Here is a 13,111-nt window from a genome sequence, read left to right as displayed (position 1 = left end):
GTGGTAAAGAATCCGCCTGCAACACGGAAGCTGCAGGGGACACAGTTTTGATCCCTGGGTTGGAAAGATTCCCTGCAGGAGGGCATGGCAGTCCATGCCAATATTCTTGCCTGGAGAATCCCATGGGCAGACAAGCCTGGGGATACAGTCCATAGGGTCACAAAGAGACACGACTGAAGTGACTTATCATGCACACACACAAGCTTGCTAATGAATCTTTGTCCAGTGGTGGGGCAGGTAGATGACTCTGCTGATGTTAGTGGGTCTTTCTCAAATGTTGAGAGTTAGCTGGCTATGAGGTGGTTTAGGAAGGCCTTGGGTCTTCTCTGAATTCAGCTAATTCAGCTTGCTCACATTGCAGAAGCAGGGGCCTAAAAGAGAGAAGATTTTGATGCTTAGGTTCAGAAATGGACATCACTTCTGCCTATTCTAATGGCCAAAGAAACTTACCAGGCAAGTCCAGAATCAAAGGGTGGCTACGGATTCTCCCTTTTAAGGGGAGAAACCACATCACATTGCAAAGAGCATGGGCACAGGGAGGGTAAAGAACTGTGGGCTTGTTTTTTTTTGTTTGCAATCAATCTCCCAGTTGATTGCACTGGGAGAACTTTATACACACACACTCAGAACAAGCAGAAAAGCTTGTTTTAGTTGCGAGAATCTGGGAACTATGATCAGAGTGCATGATTGGGTCTCAGAATGGAAAAGAACACATATTTCCTGTACTCTAATTTTAGGTGTTCATTTTCTCAGTGTTCAACCTTGGTTGTTTTGCTATTGTTGCTCATTTGACTACATGTTCAAAGGACTGGAATTTTCAGATAACTGAGATCATTTAAGGTACAGGTCTTGGCTTAGCTTTGTGTATTTGGAATCTTTATAGTGTGTAATTGAGTACTGTTGGCCATAAATAGTTTAGTTTTCTAAGATGTTCATACTTGATGTTTCTTGTCAGCACTTAGGAAAGTACTGTCTTCTAATTTAGGCCCATCAGATTAAATTTTTTTGGAAACATTGTTCTTGACCAAAAAAAAAAAAAAAAAAAAAAGAGTTCTTCTGTATTCTGGCAATATTTGTGGACCTTTGATTTGCAACTCCTGTCAAGTTGTAAGACTCCAGTCAGGAGTCACCAGCTCACAGGCCAGAGCAGGTGAGGTTCGAGTGCACTGCTGGGTGTGTTATCTGGGAGGTGAGAGGAAGCAGGTGGTCTGTGGTGCAGCAGCAGTTCCTGACATTTGCTTCATGTTGAAATCAACTTGGGAGCTTAGGAAAATGTCCAGGCGGCATCCTGAACTAATTAAAACAGAATCTCTGGGAGTAGGGCCCAGAGATATCAGTACTTTTTTTTAAAGCTCCTCAGATGATTTCAAAACGCAGCCCAGTTTATGAACAAGTGAATTAAGCCAAGATTTCTCAGTCTTTCATGGCAAACAAACTACCTAGAGAACTTGTTAAGAAGCAGATTTTGAGTCCTCAGGTCTGGGGTGGGCCTGGGATTCTGTGTTCTGAGTAAGTTCCCGGCTGATGCCAGCGCTGCTGGTTTGCACACCACACTTTGAGTAGCAAGGCTCTACGAGCTGTTGAGTGGCTACTGTGGGGATCTCAAGCGGCCCACAGACTTTTTGCAAAGTGCTTTTTGGTTGGTTTACTGCATATTTAAACACAAATTGAGTCAACATTTCAAAACCAGGAGATTTCTCATAAAAGTCATGTTTCTTATTCATTATGAAAAACATGAAAAATTCTTTGACACCAGTCTGCACTTCCACATAGATTGGTGCTGATGAGTGACTGCATCTGATAAGGGGGTGCAGGTGGCTCACCAAGGAGAAACCACACACCTCACATGGATTGAAACCACACACTGAGATGAGATCTGAATCCAACCAGACTCAGATTGGGACTTGAACACACAGGCTGTGTCTTGAACCCACTGTCTTTTAATTGAGATCACGTACTTGGTCTAAGAACTTAATGAAGCTCAGGTTCTTTATGTCTCAGAACAGAAGGAATTCAGTGAGAGGCAAAGTGATAGGTAAGAAGTAGATTTATTTAGAGAGATATACCTTAGACAGAATGCAGTCCATCTCAAAAGGCAGGAGTGGCTCTTCTTTGGAGAAACACACTTCACAGATGGAATGTGGGCCATTTCAGAAGGTGAAAGCCCCCAAAATATGATGTGGTTAGATTTTATGGGCTGGATAATTTCACAGGCTAATGAGTGGGAGTTTAATGAGGAAATTTCATAGGCTAATGAGGCTAAATAATTCCAACTATTTGGGGGAGAGGGCAGGGATTTCCAGGAATTGGGCCACCACACATTTTTTGGCCTTTTATGATCAGACTTGGAACTGTCATGGTGCTTGTAGATGTGTCATTTAGTGTATGCTAATGCCTTACAATGAGCAGATATGAGGTTCAAGGTCTACTGGAAGTCAAATCTTCCACCATCTTGAACCTAATAGATTACAATCAGTTTTTGTCATATCCTCAATGTCTATGTCATTCTTTTAAAGGTTGTGCCCTGCCCCTATCCCTCCTGTTTCAAAGGGAGATTCTGAAATGCCTTTTGCTGCACTTATTTATGAATAGGGTAAATATGTCTTTTTAAAATATGTCTTATACAGACATATTTGTATATGTCTCTACAGATCCATATACAATACTCAAATGTACAAGTACTTTCTCAGCAAAACCATGAAGCCAAAACCAGCAGTTACATGTGAAAAGGTAAAAGGAAGAGAGAAGAATTCATTAAAACTTAAATATATCTATTAGTGGTCTTCCCTGGTGCCTCAAATGGTGAAGAATTTGCCTGCAATGCAGGAAACATGGGTCTGATCCCCTGCCCCTGCAGAAGAGAATGGCTACCCACTCTGGTATTCTTGCCTGGAGAATTCCACGGACAGAGGAGCCTAGTGGGCTACAGTCTCTGGGGTCACAGAGTCAGACATAACTGAGTGACACACACACACACACACACACACACACACACACATGTTTACTAGTAAGGACCTAACTGGTTGGACCAGAAACCTATTGGAGCTATTCAAGGAGAAAAAGTGAATAAGAGGAATTGGTTATAAGGATATCAGGGTAGCTCATGGATCCATGAGGCAGCTGGGTTTCAGAAAAGAATGGAACCAAAGGCATAGATGGCAGAGTAGAAGGACGTGCACTCATCTTTTCCTGAGAGCTATTTATGGCAAGATGGTGGGATAGAAGGACGTGCGCTCATCTTCTTCTGTGAGAACTCCAAAATTACAACTTGCTGCTGAACAACCACTGACAGGAGAAAATTGGATCCCACCAAGAAAAGATACTGCACATCCAAGGGCAAAGGAGAAGCCCCAGTAAGATGATAGGAAGGGTGAAACCACATTTAGAATCAAACCCCATATCCGCTCAGAGGACTCAAACAAAACTGTGTGTGCACCAGGACCCAGAGAACCCACCGAGACTGAGCCAGACCTGTGTTTGAGTCTCCTGTGGAGGTACGAATCAGCCGTGTCCTACTGCAGGGGCAGGGGCTTTGGGCACAGGTGCCTGGTCACACAGCCTGTGACATAAACCCTATTGGAGGAGGCTGCCATTAACCCCACCGTAGAGCTGCTGAGCAGACAACCCACAAATTGCAGAACAATGATACCAAAGAAATTCTCTCACAGTTAAGAAAGTTCTAGGATCCACAACAGATTTCCCAACCTGGGGATCTGGCACAGGGACTGAGAACTCCCAGAGAATTTGACTTTGGAGGCCAGTGGGATTTGATCACAGAACTTACACAGGACTGGGAAAAAGACTCTTGGAGAGCACAAACTAAAGCTTTTGTGCACCAGGACTCAGGAGAAAGGAGCAGTGATTCCACAAGAGACTGACCCAGAGTTGCCTGTGCATGTCCAGGAGCCTCTAGCAGAGGCGTGGGTTAGCGGTGGCCTGCTGCAGGGTCAGGGGCATTGAGTGCAGCAGTGTGCACAGGACCTTTTGAAGGCGGTCACCATTATCCTCATTACCTCCCCCATAGTTTTGTCTCAGGTCAAACAACAGGGAGGGAACAGAGCCTTGCCCATCAACAGAAAATTGGATTAAAGATTTACTGAACATGCCCCCCCCCATCAGAACAAGACCCAGGTACCCCATGGTCAGTCTCTCCCAACAGGAAGCTCTGTAAGTCTCTTATCCTCATCCATCAGATGGTGGACAGAATGAAAACCACAATCACAGAAAACTAATCAAACTGATCACATGGACCACAGCCTTGTCTAAGTCAATGAAACTATGAGCCACGCTGCATAGGGCCACCTAAGATGGATGGGTTATGTTGGAGAGTTCTGCCAAAACATGGTCCACTGGAGAAGGGAATGGCAAACCACTTCAGTGTTCTTTCCTTCAGAACCCCATGAACAGAATGAAAAGTAAAAAAGATATGACACTGAAATATGAACTCCCCAGGTCTGTAGGTACCCAATATGCTACTGGAGAAGGGTGAGGAAATAACTCAAGAAAGAATGAAGAGATGGAGCCAAAGCAAAAACAACACCCAGTTGTGAGTGTGACTGGTGATAAAGGTAAAGTCCAATGCTGTAAAGAGTAATAGTACATAGGAAGCTGGAATGTTAGGCCCATGAATCAAGGTAAATTGAAAGTGGTCAAATAGGAGATGACAGGAATGAACATTGGCATTTTAGGAATCAGTGAACTAAAATAGACTGAAACAGGCAAATTTAATTCAGATGACCATTATATCTACTACTGTGGCCAAGAATCCCTCAGAATAAATGGAGTAGCCCTCATAGTCAAAAAAAGAGTCAGAAATGCAGTACTTGGGTGCAGTCAAAAACAACAGAATGATCTCTGTTAGTTTCCAAGGCAAACCATTCAATATCACAGTAATCCAAATCTATGTCCCAACCAGTAATGCTGAAGACACTGAAGTTGAACGGTTCTATGATGACCTACAAGACCTTCTAGAACTAACACCAAAGAAAGATAACCGTTTCATCATAGGAGACTGGAATGCAAAAGTAGGAAGTCAAGAGATACCTGGAGTAACAGGCAAATTTGGCCTTGGAGTACAAAATGAAGCAGGGCAAAGGCTAACAGAGTTTTGCCAGGAGAACACAATGGTCATGGCAAACACCCTCCTCCAACAAAACAAAAGACTCTACACATGGACATCACCACATGGTCAATACCAAAATCAAATTGATTATATTCTTTGCAGCCAAAGATGGAGAAGTTCTATACAGTCAGCAAAAACAAGACTGTGAGCTGACTGTGGCTCAGATCATGAACTCCTTATTGCAAAATCCAGGCTTAAATTGAAGCAGGTAGGGAAAACCCCTAGAGAATTCAGGTTTGACCTAAATCAAATCCCTTATGATTATACAGTAGAAGTGACAAACAGATTCAAAGGATTAGATCTGGTAGACAAGAGTGTCTGAAGAACTATGGATGGAGTTTCAGGACATTGTACATGAGGCAGTGATAAAAAACATCCCCAAGAAAAAGAATGCAAAAATGTAAAATGGTTGTCTGAGGAGGCCTTACAAATAGCTGAGAAAAGAAGAGAAGTGAAAGGCAAAGGAGAAAAGAAAAGATATACCCATTTGAATGCAGAGCTCCAAAGAATAGCAAGGAGAGATAGGAAAGCCTTCCTCAGTGATCAATGCAAAGAAATAGAGGAAAACAATAGAATGGGAAAGACTAGAGATCTCTTCAAGAAAATTAGAGATACCAAGGGAATGTTTCATGCAAAGATGGGTGCAATAAAGGACAGAAGCAGTATGGACCTAACAAAAGCAGAAGATATTAAGAAGAGGTGGCAAGAATACAAGGAACTATACAGAAAAGATCCTAATGACCCAGATAACCATGGTTGTGTGATCACTCATCTAGAGTCAGACATCCTGGAATGTGAAGTCAAGTGGGCCTTAGGAAGCATCACTCTGAACAAAGTGAGTGGAGGTATTAGAATTCCAGCTGAGCTATTTCAAATCCTAAAAGATGATTCTGTGGAAGTGCTGCACTCAATATGCCAGCAAAATTGGAAAACTCAGCAGTGGCCATAGGAGTTGAAAAGGTCAGTTTTCACTCCAATCCCAAAGAAAGGCAATGCCAGAGAATGTTCAAACAGCTGCACAATTGCACTCATCTTACATGCTAGCAAAGTAATCCTCAAAATTCTCCAAGCCAGGCTTCAACAGTAAGTGAACTATGAACTTCCAGATGTTCAAGGCCAATTTAGGAAAGGCAGAGGAACCAGAAATCAAATTGCCAACTTCTGTTGGATCATTGAAAAAGCAAGAGAATTCCAGAAAAACATATACCTCTGCTTTATTGACTATGTGAAAGCCTTTGACTGTGTGGATCACAACAAACTGGAAAATTCTTCAAGAGATGGGAATGCGAGACCACCTTACCTGCCTCCTGAGAAATCAGTATGTAGGTCAAGAATCAGCAGTTAGAATTGGACATGGAAGAACAATCTGGTTCCAAAAAGGGAGAGGAGTACGTCAAGGCTGTATATTGTCACCCTGCTTATTTAACTCATGTGAGAGTACATCATGTGAAATGCCAGGCTGGATGAATCATAAGCTGGAGTCAAGATGGTTGGAAGAAATATCAATAACCTCAGACATGCAAGTGATACCACCCTTATGGCAGAAAGTGAAGAGGAACTAAAGAGCCTCCTGTGAGTGAATAAGCTGGCTTAAAAATCAACATTTAAAGAACAAAGATCATGGCATCCAGTCCCATCACTCCATATCAAATAAACAGAGAAACAATGGAAACAGTGAGAGACTTTATTTTGGGGGGCTCCAAAATCACTGCAGATGGTGACTGCATCCATGAAATTAAAAGACGCTTGTTCCTTGGAAGAAAAGCTATGACCAACCTAGATAGCATATTAAAAAGCAGACATTACTTTGCTGACAAAGGTATGTCTAGTCAAAGCTATGTTTTTTCCAACAGTCATGTATGGATATGAGAGTTGAGCTATAAAGAAAACTGAGTGCCAAAGAATTGATGCTTTTGAACTGTGGTGTTGGAGAAGACTCTTGAGAGTCCCTTGGACTGCAAGGAGATCCAACCAGTCAATCCTAAAAGAAATCAGTCCTGAATATTCATTGGATGGACTGATGCTGAAACTCCAATACTTTGGCCACCTGATGTGAAGAACTGACTCATTGGAAAAGACCCTGATGATGGGAAAGATTGAAGGCAGGAGGAGAAGGGGATGACAGAGGATGAGATGGTTGGATGGCATCACCGACTCAATGGACATGAGTTTGAGCAAGCTCTGGGGGTTGGTGATGGATAGGGAAGCATGGCGTGCTGCAGTCCATGGGGTCATAAAGAGTCAGACACGACTGAGCGACTGAACTGAGCTGAAAGGCATAGCTGTCACCAAGAAGGATCCTCTCCTTGCCTTTCTGTGGCTCCTCTCTGTACATCTTCCTCATTTCAGATCCTTCCTTCTTCTGTTCTCCAGGTCACCTGGAGAAGAGAGCCCACAGTAATGCACTATTTTTCAAGCTCAGGGTCTTGCTGCACAGTCTGAATCCATATTCCTAAGGAAGGGATTAGGATTGGCCTGGAACCCAGAGGTTGACCTGCAAGGCTTCTGCTATACTAAAGAAACTTACTCAACTGAGCATGAAGTTGAAGCCACCCACGCAGAGAGGGAGAATTAATGCTCTGTATCTAGGATGATCTCAGTCCATCCTGTAGGTGGGGGGATAGATGGGAAATGTTATGGAATCCTGCACTCATGAGGCATCATTACCTTTTCAAGGAGGAGAATTTGTCTGTCTAATTGCAGACTCAACATTCTTAGTAGTAAAATAATACCTAAAGGTGAAGTAAGGGCAAAAATGACTAGCTTTATTGATTTCTTCCCTCTCCAAAACACAATGCAAAGTTTGAAAATTACATAAAGACATCAACTCCTGACAGCCCATTATAGGAAAAGTTTTGTGTTTTTAGTGATACTATATGAATAGGTGACATTAAATAAATAGCCACAGAAATTATTTCTGGAAGCAAAGTCAGGGGAACACAGCCAAGGGTACACAAGACAGAGATTCTTAGACGAATTTCAAAAGGTGAGGAAACTAGGGGAAATGTGAAAATGGGAAAAAAGAAGAGGGAAATGTTAATTTAGGTTACTGAGGAATCTGAAAAGTGTTCATAAGAGTGAACATTTGCTCCCCTTTAATGAGACCTGGGATTATCTGTAAAAACATTTAGCTCTGATTGTTTTAAAAAGAAGAGATAAAATGTTTAATATGTGGCACCCTGGAGTGAGCCTTTCCCCCTTATTTTAAATGATAATCCTTATGAAACACCTATAATGTGTAAGAGATCAAGTCATATAGCTTCCCATCAGAGAATGCAATTGAGAACAATGGCACAGATGCTGTATATTCAAGTGATGTGAGAGCACATTTGAGGATAAGAAGAAATGAAGTGCCTCCTGTAAGACTATATGAATACTCCCAACTGGCCCTAGGACTCACCCACATGACTTTGCCCAAAATGTTTCATATACATAGAGTCAAATACTTATATTTTACTTACTTACCTTATAATTAAAAATACACACTCAAGGGCTCTTCCTTGAGATCTGAAAAAATGTAATTAACATGAGGCATTGGGCTCAGATCAGTGGTCCTAGAACGTTGTCTCAAAGGGCCGAGAGAATGTACATCAATGTGTAGAGAGGATATATGGAAATAAGTCACCCCCTTTGTCCTGGGGCAAAATCTTCAGTTAAGTTTGTCAGGAGGCCTAAAGGTTATCTCGTTATCTTTTTCTGGCTGTATTAAATCTGTAGGTACTGGTGATTCTCTCTGGAAAACTGAAAGTGGTACCTTCTCCAAATGATCTCAGGTTAGATGTGATTCCTACAGAGAAATTCTTCCAATGGATTCACATGGAGACAGACATGAAAACTTCTCCCTGGTTCCTTTTTCTCCCTTCTCCTTCCTTCTCCTCCTTTACTTGGAATCAAGCCCTTGGAACAATACATTTATTTATCAAAATAAATCTGACTGGTACCAGAAAAGAATTTATTTTTATTGAGGCATGGCTTCTTTCTACAAAGAAGGCTATCTGGAAAACTAAATCTTGCTTGGTGAGATCTCTGAAATGAGAGCGAAGAAAGGACTACCTACTTGAATCACCCGGACAGGCTTCACTGGCTCTGTTTCCCTAGTGAATGCAGGTGGAGACTCCGCTCTATTTGTCTTAAACACTCCCTCTCCAGCTGCCCTTTCAATTGTGCTGATTGCTCTAATATTTGCATCACTTTCTGGCTGCTCCAGGCAGGTAAGTTCCAGCAATGTCCAATTTCAGCCTTCACACGGGTTGACTTCTAAGTCATGGAAGAGAGAAGTCTATGCCTTTCACGGAAAGGAAATAGGTCTTCCTACCCTTCTGCAGAAACCAAGGGATAGAGAGCCAGTTTGAATTATTATCTCTCTCCATTAATAACTTCTTAAATTGTTCATAAACCTCAAGATTCCTGTGGCTTCTGAAGTACTGAGTACTTTTAAATGGATCTAAAAATATTTCTTTATATGCAAGAAGTTGGAGTATATCACCCATATGCTCCAGCTAAGAATATACTAAGGAAATGACTGGCCACAAAAAAGAGAAAAGAATAGAGAAATTCAGCTGGGGGAAACAAAAAAATGAGGTGAACAACAGAATATCTGCAAATGGATATGGATAGACTGACATTGTTATATGAAATAGAAAAAAAGCAAAGATTCCTCAAACAGGATGGGTATAGTAAGGGGAATTCTAATAAATACTCAGCAACTTTATGAGCTGGGAGGTGGAAGAGGATGATGCAAAAAGGATGCATGTGAAATTGTAAAGCAGTGGTGATTATGAAACAGACTATGAAGAAAGAGTATAGGTGATAAGTAAAAGTGCAGGGGATAAATACAAGTATATCAAAGATCCCACTTTACTGTGGTCATGTAGAAACCACATGTGCTTGGACCCACTAAAATGGTCCTGTTGAAATTAAAGTGGGATTGAAGGGTGAAAGCATGAAGCAGGATAAATAGGGAGTATTATGTCATGATAAATCTGTATGTGCACCAAAAATATTAGCAACTAAATACATAAAGTAAGGGAGAATCAATACAAGTTTAATTAAAGTGAGCACCTCAATCACCTGTCTCAGAGTTGTACCAATTTTTAAAATGATTGGGGAGGAGATCAAGATGGTAGAGGAGGAGGATGTAGAGCTCACCTGTCTCCACAAACATATCAAAAATATATCTACATGTGGAACAATTCTCACAGGAAACCAACTGAAAATTGGCAGAAGATCTCTTGTATAACCAAAGCATCAAGAAACATTCCCACATAACTGGGTATGAGGAAAGAAAAAAAGGCATCAGAAAGGGACTGACATTCCTGGGAAGGAGCTGTGAAAGAGGAAAAGTCCACATGGGTGGCCCCTTGTTCTGGAACCCTCCTTGTCTTCTGTGAGGTCTGCTGGGAGGGATAAAAGGACTAGAAGGACCTGAACTCTGCTCATGAGAAGTGTGTGCCTGCTGGCTTGCTAGCAATTAGGACAGAGGGTAACCTGCTCTGACAACTGCCACCTCCCATCCTTTCCAATGGGGCTGCTAGTACCAACAGCAGCTAGTCATGGAAACTTGGACTTCAGCAGATGGGCCCTGGGAGAGAATTCAGTCTGTGTGGGACAGCCTGGAGGGCCTAGAGTGTAATCTGGGCCTGACCCTTGTTAGCATGTGTAGGGCTGGGCACAGCTCCACCATAGGATCTCCACTGTCAGTGTATTCACGGTGGCCTGTGGTTCTAGCAGCAGTGGGCTTTGTGAACTGCACGTTGTGGGGGTGGGGCTGACATTGGAGTCCTCCATTATCAGTACCCCCCCAGTGGGAGTGGATCTAGGGGTGGGTCTGGCAGCAGAGAAGTTTGTTGGTGCATATACCAGGTGGTGGGCAGCATCACAGAAGCTCGAGTCTCTACCAGATAGCTCCTGGGTAGGAGTACGCAGTATTTCTCTCCCAGTGGGAGTGCTCCAGTTCCATCCACTCACACTGCAGATTGAAACTTGATCTTGAGCCAACAGGCCCTGGGTCAGACTTACCACAGAGGCAGCATAGGTTCCAGGCTAAAGAACAACCACCTCAACTCTTGCAGCCACAATGCCCTGGTCCCCAGTGATACCTTAGCATCAGACAAACACAAGGAAGATACGGGACAAACACAAGGAAGAAAAGGATGCAAACTTCAGCTGTTTCTGTGCAGAACTGCAGATGCCTGCATGGGCGACACATAGGTTTGCTGTGACTAAATAGGCCTCACTTGCTTCAGCACTCACCTCCTTGGCAACAGAGCACACGAGGCAATGGAACCTTATTGAACCCAACCCTGGGGTTTCTTTCCCAACAACTGGGGAGCAGACCCTGCCCCTAGCAGGGCTGTGCTAGCCACAGAGAAAAGGGGAGGCCCTGCCTCACATCCAGTGCAGGCTCTGGTCCCCACAACACCAATTACACACACTATCAAGCAGATCATGGCTGGCAGACTACACGGCAGGCATCCGTACAAAAACAGTTCTCACACAAAAATACTGGGTTCATATAGTCTACACAGGGATGCTCATACATAAAAACAGCCCTTCAAAACCATAGTAGATAATGGTTTTTCCTAAATTCATAAAGAGAGAAATTTAAGTAAAATGAAAAAGCAGAGGAACTACTCCCAATCAATAGAAATACAGAGCACTGTAACAAAGAACTAGAAACTATAAAGAGGAACCAATCAAAATTAGTTGCTGAGATAAAAACTGATCTAAAAGCAATGAATAACACTAAATAATGCAGAAGAATGAATAACTGTCATGGAGGATTGTTGTTGATGTTTAGTCGCTAAGTCTTGTCTGACTCTCTTGCAACCCCATGGACTGTAGCTTGCCAGGCTCCTCTGTCCATGGAATTTCCCAGGCAAGAATACTGGAGTGAGTTTCCTTTTCCTTCTCCAGGGGATCTCCCTGATCTGGGGCTAGAACTTGCATCTTCTGCATTGGCAGGCAGATTCTTTACCACTGAGCACCAGAGAAGCCCAGCTGTGGAGAACAGAATACTGGAAATAACCCAATCAGAACAGCAGACAGAAAGACAAACGGGAAAATGAAAGCAGCATACAAAATCTATGGAATAATATAAAGTATGCCAACCTGTGTATAATAGAGGTGCCAGAAGGCGAAGAAAGAGAAAAAGGAATTGAAAATGTATTTGAAGAGATAATGGCTGAAAACTTCCCAAAGTTAAGGAAGGAAGCAGATACCTAAGTATAGGAAGCGCTGCTGCTGCTGCTGCTAAGTCACATCAGTCGTGTCCAACTCTGTGCTACCCCATAGACGGCAGCCCACCAGGCTCCCATCCCTGGGATTCTCCAGGCAAGAATACTGGAGTGGGTGCCATTGCCTTCTCTGATAGGAAGCACAGAGAGTCTCAAATAAGATGAACTCAAACAGACTCATACCAAGACATATAATTAAAATGGCAAAAGTTAAAAATAAAGAGGATTCTAAAGGAAGCAAGAGGGAAAAAAGAGTTAGTTACAGGGGAACCCCCATAAGGCTATCAGCTGGTTTCTCTACAAAAACTTTGCAGACAATAGGAAAGTCATGATGAATTCAAAGTCCTGAAAGGAAAAATCCTGAAACCTAGGATACTGTACTCAAAAAAATTATCATTTAGAATAGAAAAAGAGACAATAGAATTTCTCAGACCAGCAAAAACTAAAAGAATATAGCAATAATAAATCAAATCCAACAGAAATATTGAAAGGAGACCTTAACACCCTACTGACATCAAAGGACAGATCTTCCAGACAGAAAAGCAATGAAGCAACAGAGATCCTAAGTGGCATGATTAAAAAGTTGAACTTATTTCATATCCACGGATACTACTGATGCATCAAAAAATAAATTAAGAAAAAATCCAGAATACACATTCTTTTCAAGCACACATGGAACATTCTCTAGAATAGACCACATATTAGGACACAAAACAAGCCTACACAGATTTAAGAGGATAGAAATTACTTCAAA

Source organism: Odocoileus virginianus, chromosome 20, assembly GCF_023699985.2.
Source record: "Odocoileus virginianus isolate 20LAN1187 ecotype Illinois chromosome 20, Ovbor_1.2, whole genome shotgun sequence".
NCBI classification, from domain to species: domain Eukaryota; kingdom Metazoa; phylum Chordata; class Mammalia; order Artiodactyla; family Cervidae; genus Odocoileus; species Odocoileus virginianus.
Note: the sequence above shows the minus strand (reverse complement) of the source record.